Genomic DNA, 10777 nt, shown 5'->3' with positions numbered 1-10777 from the left:
AACACTTTAAAGGGACATGTATGTGTCTTTTATGAGTTTGAAGGCTATATAAATGCAGTTGCAAATACCATTTCCTATGAAATATAGTGGCCTTTACATTTTCATTCTCTTTCTTTATGACCTAGGGAAACTATTAATATATGACACAGATAATCAGTTATGACAAGAGAGGCAAGCTGTTTTACATCCTTTGTTAAGTTACTACAGATGTACATGCTAGAAATTGAAAATAAATAGAATTAAAATACATTTGTCTTACATAGTCTTGCTTTCTTTTAAAATGCAAACAAGGTACAAATAGGAGTAGGTTCTAAGTAGTCATTAATCTTTTTCATATGATGACGTGTATTTAAAAAAAAATCTAAAACAGCCATGGAAAAGTTACAGCTCTAATTAATAAGCAAATAAAAACAGGGCCTGTTCCAAAACTTCAAATTTTTTGGAATATATTCAGTATATAAATAAAGAGAGCTCCCAGAGGTTGCTTTTAAATAATCAAAATAGGATCATAATTTGGCTACTTTCACCTTTGTGGGTGGAAACAAAAACTTCAGACATTTCCAAGGGTTCCTGGGATGGTGTGAGTCAGGCCAAGTGACATTCGCCCATGTCCAACAGGAAAGAGCTCCTAGTGGATCATGTGTTGGCAATCTCTGAGTCCACCAGGCCATGTAATCTGGTCTTTAGTGTCTTCTTAGACTGAGGACTTCCATCTCTGTAGAGTGTTTTCATGCAGCAGATGGACTTTTAACCTTCCCCTGTGCCCAGCTTTGTGAAATCTCACAAATGACTGAGCAGAAAGTTTCTAAACATCATAGTGGATTTTGATATCATTTTTACATGAGCCAGTGACTCAAGGACTTGGGGGTTTCTTTGGAGGGGTGACGAAAATGTTCAAAAATTGATTGTGGTGATGGTTGCCCAACTCCGCCAATATGCTGAACACCATTGGATTGTACCCTTTATTTCATTTATGTTTGTTTTTTGGTCATGCCGTGTGGCATGTGGGATCTTAGTTCCCTGACCAGTGATCGAACCCCCACCCCTTGAGTTGGAAGCGCAGAGACTTAACCACTGGACCACTAGGGAAGTCTCCTGAATTATACCCTTTAAATGGGTGAATTCTATGGTCTGTGAATTATACCTCAATAAAAGTATTATTTTAAAAAGTCAAATGAGGGTAGAGTGAGGAAGGAAAGCAAAGATAGAATCTCTATCGGATATTTATCTCAGTGAGTCATTCTGAACCTTTAGGATCCCGATTACTCACACATATCATGGAGAAATACTGGCAGTCTTCCTCAAAGGGGCCTTCCGGAAGGCACCCCACCAGCTCACTGACAGATAAAGAGGAGCCTTCCAGCAGGCAACCCTGGCCTGTCTCCAGGCCGTGTGCTGGCCCTGGCCTCTGCATTTCTGCATAGAAGGCCCCTCCTTCTTTCAGCCGCACAACAAACAGAGCTAAAGTTTCCCTCCATGATCACTGCCCCTTCCGTTTCTTCCCCATTTCTCAAGCCACACATTTGAGCTACACCATTGATGACATCAAGCCTCTGGAACACAGAAAATCATACAGAATCAACCCAGAGCGGGCTGACATTGATGTCTGTGGTTAGATCTGCACTCAGAAAAGAAGCTGCAGATAAAGTTCGCCCTATACTCCTGCTCCTCACAGCGCGGCCAGGGGGTCGGCAGCTCTAGCATCACCTGGGATCCAGTTCAGAAATGGGGGCCCCATCCCGGACCTAATGAATCCAAGTCTGTCTTTCTACAAAACTCTGAGTGGTTCCTATGTATGTTATGACTTGCGAGATGCTGACTCGTCCACAGGAACTGGGCCTATGAACTCTGTCTTCCTACATATACTTTTGGATGAAATGCCTGAGTTCCTAACCAGCACTGTGCTCTCCCCACCTGTCTTGATTACCGGCCGCCTGCACCCTCCATGTTGCTAAACTGAAGGGATAAGTCTCAGCCCGGAACCCTAGCAGCAGCAGTTGACACGCTAGCTTCCATCATGAGGACACCTTTTCCCAGGTGACTTGCGGTAGGCTGTGCTTTCTTTGGCTTTCCCTCTTACTGGTCACTCTGTTTCAATATTATTTGCTGCTTCCTTGTTATTTTCCCAACTTCTTAATTTTGGAGGGTTTAGAATTCAGTCCTTGGACACCTCGGATATCTGCACATATTCCTTTGTTGATTTATCTAGTTCCATGGCTTTCTGTACCATTTATGCTGATGACTTCCCTTCCTTATCTTCAGGCTTGCATCTCTCCTCTGCACTCCAGGCCCAGAAGTCTAACAGCCTACTTGAAAAGTCTACTTGGATGTCTAATAAGCATCTCACCCTTAACATGTTTAAAATCAAGGCTCTCTCCAATACTGCTTGTCCACTTAATGGCAACTCTGCACTTGCATGCTGCTGCTGCTGCTGCTAAGTCGCTTCAGTCGTGTCCGACTCTGTGCGACCCCATAGACGGCAGCCCACCAGGCTCCTCCATCCCTGGGATTCTCCAGGCAAGAATACTGGAGTGGGTTGCCATTTCCTTCTCCAATGCATGCATGCAGGCTAAGTTGCTTCAGTCATATCCGACTCTGTGCGACCCCACAGATGGCAGCCCACCAGGCTCCTCCATCCCTGGGATTCTCCAGGCAAGAATACTGGAGTGGGTTGCCATTTCCTTCTCCAACGCATGCATGCATGCTAAGTCGCTTCAGTCATGTCTGACTCTGTATGACCCCATGGACAGCAGCCCACCAGGCTCCTCTGTCCACGGAATTCTCTAGGCGAGAATACTGGAGTGGGTTGCCATTTCCTTCTCCACCCACCTTCGCATAACTTGAGCTAAAAACCTTTGAAGGCATGAGTGATACCTCTATTTCTCTCACATCAAACTTCCAAGCAATCAACAAATCCTATTGGCTCTATTCCAAATATATATCCAGAAGCCCAACTTAAAAATGGGCAAAAGATTTGAATAGATACTTCACCAAAGAAGATGAAATTAGATACAGGGATGGCCAATGAGCATATGAAAAGACACCCCAAATCCTTAGTCTTTAGAGAAATGCAAATCAAAACACGCACGAGATACCACTTCATACCCACTAGGGTGGCTATAATAAAAACTTAGAAAATAACAAGTGTTGGAGAGGATGTGGAGAAATTGGAACCCTCGTACAGTGCTGGTAGGAATGTAAAATGGTGCAGTCACTTTGGAAAATAGTTCGGCCGCTTGTTAACAAGTTACGCAGCTACTTCCCTTATGGTTCAGTGGCTAAGACTCTGTGCTCCCAATGCAGGGGGCTCGAATTATATCCCTGGTCAGGGAACTAGATCCCACATGCCGCAACTAAGAGTTTGCATGCTGCAGCGAAGACCCAGCGCAGCCAAATAAATAAAAATAAATATTGAAAAAAAGAAGTTACGTAAAAAACCCAGCACTTCCTCCCCTTGGTACATATCCAAGAGAAATGAAAACAGACATACACACAAAGACTTGTATGTGCATATTCTTAGCAGTATAATTCGTAATAGTCAAAAAAATGGAAGCAATCCAAATGTCCATCAATTGGCAAATGGATAAACAAAATAAAGTCTTTTCAGTCAAAGAAATACTGTTCAGTAACATACAGGACTGAAGTAGTTATACGTGCTTTAGCAATGCTTCCCTGGTAGCTCAGTTGGTAAAGAATCTGCCTCAGTGCAGGAGACCTGGGTTTGATCCCTCAGTTAGGAAGATCCCCTGGAGAAGGAAATGGCAACCCACTCCAGTATTCTTGCCTGGAGAATCCTATGGACAGAGGAACCTGGAGGGCTAGAGTCCATGGGGTCTCAAGAGTCAAACAGAACTTAGCAACTAAACCACCATTGTGGAAACATTAGCTAAGTGAAAGAAGCCAGTCATAAAAGACCACACTTCCTATGAGTCCCTTTACAGGAAATGTCCAGAAGAGGCAAACCCAGAGACAGAAAGTAAATGAGTCTGGGGTTGGGGGTAGGACTGGGAAGTGACTGCCTTTGTGCACGAGGGATCCAACCAGGGTGATGGAGCCGCTCTGCAATTGGATTGTGATGGCTATACAAAGTCTAACAGTCATTCAACTGTGTGCTTAAAATAGTGACTCTTATTGTATGTAAATTGTACTTCAGTAAAGCTGGTACAAGTATCCAGAATCTGACTGCATCAAGGTCTCTGCCACCATCCTGTATCTCAGCCAGCATCATCCCCCACCTGGGTGACCACAACACCTTGCTAAATGGTTGCCTGACTTCCACTCTTGTCCCTTGGGTGTATTTCCAACACAACAGCCAGAGGGATTCTGGGAAATATGCACATCAAATCATGTCACCCCTCTATTCAAAACTCTCTGTTAGTTTCTGTCTCTATGACAAAAGCGAAGTTCTTACAGTGGTCTTTCTTTAAAGCTTTACCTGTCTGGCCCCTCTGCTACTTTTCCTAGACTTTCTCCTGCCTTTCCCAACTCACTACCACTTCCCTCCTCACTATGTCCTGCACTCAGTCATGCTGGCCTCCTGCTAGTCCTTGACTGTGCCAGGCATATGCCTGCCCCAGGACCTTTGCATGGGTGGTTGCTTCTGCCTGGAATGCTCTTGCTGCAGATTCCTAACAACTTAACTTACCTTTCTTAAGCCATACCTCAAATGTCGTCTTGGGCATTGAAGCTTCTCTGGCTGTTTATTACATTTTCTAGCACCCTGTTTTGTTTTGTTTTTTCATGGAGCTTATTTGCTACTTAAATTCAATGCCTTGCTTATATAGTTTATTGTCTGCTTCCTCCCTCCCCCAACTAAATTGTGAAATCCATGGGGTCAGGGATATTTGCCTTTTTGGTTCACAGCCCCTAGGACAGTTCCTGGCCCATAGAAAACCTTCAATAAATATTTGTGGAAGTTCTGTACTTAAGAAAACCAGAAGAGCCAGGAATGTGACCTGTAGATACATACATACATTTATATGAAGGATTAAAAGCAAGTTTAGAAGGAGTGATTGTAATTTGCAACAGGCAAAACAGTTTCAGAGTAGAGAGAATGGAGAACTGGAAAAGAGAGAACATGCTTTTTTTTTTTTCCATAATATTTTCAAGCTTTTCTTCCCCATGTAGTGTCTTTGAGTGGGCATCAGATACACCTTCAAGTATTATGTCACATGCTCAAACTAGCGTACAGATGGTTGTCCAGTTGTCTTATAACTTTCCCTTTCTTTTACATTTTCCATTTTCATGTTCAATAGCATTATCACCAGGAATAAATAAGGAAAAGGAAATCAAAAATAAAATTCTACTTGTTCACTGTTTTACTTGCCAGAAGACCCTACAAATATTTGATAAGGAATAGAATTAAAAGAGCTGCTTGGTGATTTTCTTGTTTTGACCTGATTATTTATGCATTACAGACTGTACCTGACTATAGATCAGTACTTCTAAATGTGGGTCTTTTATATACCCTATTTGCAACTTAAGAGTTTTTTTTTTTTAAGCTTTTGTGCATTTGTTTTTTGTTCCAATTCAGTGGTTTTTAGTGTATTTACAAAGTTGTATCCCCATCACCATTACCCAATTTCAGAACATTTTCATCCCCAAAAAGAAACCTCATACCCATTAGCAGTCCCTCCTCATGCCCCTGTGCCTCCAGCCCCTGGCAACTATCCATCCATCTTCCATCTCTGTGGTCTTGCCTGTCCTGGGCATTTCCTATAAATGAAATCATGCAATATGTGGTCTGTTGTGTCTGGCTTCTTTCACATGTGTGCTTTTTTGAAAACTCAAGAAGTAAGCCATCTTTTACTAACCAAAAGAACTCTACTGACCTTTATTTAAAGTGCAGCTTTAACTGAATTTACGCAAATAATTTAATATTTACATCTGTCACAATTACACTTCTTCAAACTTTTGTGTCAGCAATTATTTTTGGTTAACCACATGCCAAATTTGACATTTTGAAAGCAAAAAAACCCTTTTATCTATAAGATAAAGGTCATAATTTTTTTTTCTTTAAGAAAAAGGAAATTTGGAAATTTCCCCCTAGTTTCTCAATTTCGTTGGCAAAGATGAGTTTAATCAAATGTCATCACTATAACCATTGTAAGGACTAAAGTTAGGAATTCTTAGCAACATATTAGATCAGTCTTTCGTCCTCTGCATGTCTCTGTCTAAAACACACATACCCTGTGGTGTAAAATTATTATGCATTTGAATTGTATGGCTTGTTGTAAAGTAGCGCCTTCCTCATAGAATTTTATAGTATCTCTAGGCTGGAGGATTTCACGCTTAGCTAATCCTATGAATTGTTCTCTATCCTATCTCTATTTTATCATTGCCTTATATTATTTGTGGACATGTTTTTTCCCCCTGAATTGTCCATCAAGTTCCCTGTGCACATCTTAGTTGTATTTATCTCTCTCAAAGCCCCGAGGCTAACTCTGCTTAATGAGACTTTGTAAAATAGGTTTTCACTTAGAGTGGAATTTCAGTATGAGTTCCTATGTGTTTGTATTCTTCATATTCGACCCCTCACTTTGGAAGCCCGCATCCAACTTTAATAAACTAGACCAAATGTTACTGTTGTTTAGGTTTCAAAGCCAACCTCCAGAAAAAGAACTTCTTCAAAATAAATGTATTTCATTGCTGTTATACACTGTAAAACTTATCAAATTTATAAAACAAAGCCCTGAGTGGTAAGAGCTCTGTTTGATTGTGTTACTGTTCAAATATTTGGTGACCCTCCCAGTGAGCCAGTTGTAGAACACACCACTCAGGTCAGATTTGCCACGTGACATGCAGTGCTCCTCCCTTTAGAAGGAATGTGCATCCCAGTGGGTGATGCGCATGGGTGGAAACGATGAATGTCACTTCTGGGTGGGAGCTCTAAGAGCTAGCAGGGATATTAGTTTGATCTTTTTGCTTTCAACCACTGAGACCTGCAATATATCAGACAGAGGCTGCGCCGCTAGCTCAGGTTCATCAGTTTGGGTCCAGCAGGATGACATGGGGCAGAGCCCCAGCTGACCCATAATGGACGTGAAGGTGACGAATACATCTTCGTTTTTGTAAGCCATGGAGATTTGGGGAGCGGTCATTTTTTTTTTACCACTGCCGTGGCTAAGCCTAAGCAAGGCCAATCCAAAAATATCAAGAGAGGTATAATTCCATTTAGCTGCATTTATATGATGAATCACAGTAAGTTGGCACTAGATAATCTGTAAGATACATTCTCACTCTGTACCATTCAGAGTTCCTAGTTGCAAATAAAGACATCAACTTAGAAAAGGAATTTCTTGAGGAGATACTGGGTAGCTCTTAGAGGCAAGGATGGAGCATGGAGTTTGGACACTGGGGCCTTCCCAGGTGGCGCAGTGGTAAAGAATCCTCCTGCCAATGCAGGAGACACAGGAGACGCAGGTTTGATCCCTGGGTCAGGAAGATCCCCTGGAGGAAGAAATGGCAAACCACTCTAGTGCTCTTGCCTGGAGAATCCCATGGACAGAGGAGCCTGGTGGGCAACAGTCCATAGGGTTGCACACACACGCACAAGGAAAACAGGAATCCAGATCGTGAATGACTTAATTAAGATGCCGTCTTTGTGAGGTACTAGATCCTGCCACTGGTATCATCACCACTGGCATTATCTCTAGTCACTGGATACCAGGGGCCACGACTTCCATTCAAGAATGAACTCTGAACTGTTCCAGCATCTCTGTGTTGCTTGCCCGAGACTCAGACCTTCAAAGAGAGTATGTGATTGGCCACAGTATCACATTGGCGGCTAGGATTTCAACATATGCATCTTGAGGGGATACAAACTTTCAGTCTACAGTAAGACGACTTGTTAAACTTTTTGGTAAATTTTCTATTGTGTCCTTTGGATTTTGTCAGCATATCATCTGTGTTTAATATTGTTTTGTGTCTCCCTTTGCAGTCCCTTTGTTCTTTCTTTTACTACTGTGTGCTAGAACCTCCAGTTCAATATTAAAGAGATATACTTACTTTTTTCCTGCTTTAAAGCTCATACTTAACAGATTTTAACCATTAAGAATGAATGCTATTCAGTATAGGTTTTCAATAGATATTCTTCATGAGGTTAAGAAACTTGCCTTTTATTCCTGGTTTGCTAAGATTATCACAAATGGCTGTTAATTGAATGTACTATTTTCTTCATCTATTGAATTGATTGTTTTTTCCTTCATTTAAACTGTTAATGTTGAACCACCCTTGCATTCCTGTTCAGCTCAGTTCAGTTGCTCAGTCGTGTCCGACTCTTTGTGACCCCATGGACACCAGGCTTCCGTGAGCATACATTCCTGAGATACATTCAAATTGTCATGACATATTCAATTCTATTGTTGTTGCTGCTGTTTTAACTTTATTTATTTAGTTATTTTTCACTGTGCTGGGTCTTCGTTGCTGCACTTGGGCTTTCTCCAGTTGTGGTGAGCAGAGGCTATTCTCTAGTAGCGGTGTGAGGGCTTCTCATTGTGGTGGCTTCCCATGTTGCGGAGCACAGGCTCTAGGACTCGTGGGTTTCAGCAGTTGTGGCATGTGAGCTTAGTTGCTCCATGGCATGTGTGATCTTCCTGGACCAGGGATCAAACCAGTGTCCCTTGCATTGCAGGGCAGACTCTTAATCAGTGGACCACTATGGAAGCCCCTGTTGTTTTGGTTTCTCTTGATTATGAGTCACTCTTTGCTGCTTCTTGGCATGGCTAATTTTTTTTGTTGCTGTGTGCTGGGCATTGTGCATAAATGCAAAATAAGTGCTCTAGTTAATATCTTCCACCACTGAGAGTTCCCTCTGTCCTCCAATAGGCAGATGGGCTGAGGGATTTATCACTTTAATCCAATCAGGGATTGAGTTTAGGCTGAGTCTAACTACAGCTGTGGCCAGCAGCCTGAACCAGCTTGGGTTATGTATGCCTATGTGGATGACAGTGACATGAGAGGAAAGAAATTGCTTATGTGAGCATGATAGTGGTCTCAGCTCTTATACTGAAAAGGTCAAGAAAGCTGCTGATGTGCATTGGGTGCTCAGACGTATGGCAGTGGGGAGGTAGGAGGACCACACTTTCGTGTTACTGTCCTGAGTTCTAGGAGCAGCTCAACATTTTGGATGTGTCCGTGAATTTGGAAGGACTTCTATCTGAAGGAATGAGTTGCTAAGATAACTGGATTTTTGTCTGGCTCTTACCAGTGTTCAGTTCAGTTCAGTCGCTCAGTCATGTCTGACTCTTTGCGACCCCATGAATCACAGCACGCCAGGCCTCCCTGTCCATCACCAACTCCCAGAGTTTACCCAAACCCATGTCCATCGAGTCGGTGATGCCATCCAGCCATCTCATCCTCCATCGTTCCCTTCTCCTCCTGCCCCCAATCCCTCCCAGCATCAGGGTCTTTTCCAGTGAGTCAACTCCTTGCATGAGGTGGCCGAAGTATTGGAGTTTCAGCTTCAGCATCACTCCTTCCAATGAACACCCAGGACTGATCTCCTTTAGGATGGACCGGTTGGATCTTCTTGCAGTCCAAGGAACTCTCAAGAGTCTTCTCCAACACCACAGTTAAAAAGCATCAGTTCTTCAGCACTCAGCTTTCTTCACCGTCCATCTCTCACATCCATACATGACCACTGGGAAAACTATAGCCTTGACTAGATGGACCTTTGTTGGCAAAGTAATATCTCTGCTTTTAAATATGCTGTCTAGGTTGGTCATAACTTTCCTTCCAAGGAGTAAGTGTCTTTTAATTTCATGGCTGCAATCACCATCTGCAGTGATTTTACCAGTGTAGTCTAAGGCAAATATTACATTTGACATCACAGCAAGTATTTATACAGGTGCCTAATATTGCTTCAGTAAAAAATTTTCACCTATTGTTGTTGTTGTTCGGTCACACAGCCATGTCTGACTCTTTGCAACCTATTTTCACCTATTTCTACCTATTGCTCAAAGCATATTATAATGTGGGATTCAAAATTTCAGTAAAAAATTACCCAAAATTCTATTCTCATAGCAATTCAACTGTTTTGATTTTCCTACTTCCTTACCACTCTTCTTCTTTTTTTAAATAAACACTCATATGTACAAAGATCCACACAAACACACACAAGCATATTTTTACATACCATGGTATGCCTGGGATTTTCCTTCTGCTGCCCTTAAAGGTGAAGTTCAGTTTATGACTCACATTCATCAGGAAATCAGCAAAGGGATCAAATTCCCCACCTCATTCCTGAAGGTTAATGCCTGTTTCATTCTGCCCTCTGTAATTACCTGGGTTATGCTATGTTTACAGTGTGGTAAAGAAAGAGCAGCCCTATTCAACACATACTTGTTATTTTTAAGATAGCACATTAGGTCTAGTTATGACTAGAGAAACAAGTATAATTTCAGCTTTTCCACCAATTCTGAAGATTTTGTAATAGTTTGCATCTTTATCATTTTCTTGGCTGCAGCAATGTGCTAGGTTCTTGGTGAACTGCTGTCCCCTCAACTTGCACCAGCCCTGCCCACTGCCACATGCTCATCTTTGGGGGTCAGTATGAATCACCTCCTCACTCATACCTTCTCTGGTCCCATCACCTTGTATTCCCACCAGCTGCACCTTGTTTATTTCCTTCAAGGCCCTTCATCCAATTTATAACTGTATATCCGTGTACTTACTTACTGTCTCCTCCATTCTTCTGAGCTCTCTTAGGAAACAGACTGAATCTATGTCATTCAGCAAGGTAAGGTCATATGATATAATATAAACACAGCTGGAGGAT

The sequence above is a fragment of the Cervus elaphus genome, chromosome X (genome assembly GCF_910594005.1).
Source record: "Cervus elaphus chromosome X, mCerEla1.1, whole genome shotgun sequence".
Classification (NCBI taxonomy): domain Eukaryota; kingdom Metazoa; phylum Chordata; class Mammalia; order Artiodactyla; family Cervidae; genus Cervus; species Cervus elaphus.
This window is presented reverse-complemented; position numbering follows the sequence as displayed.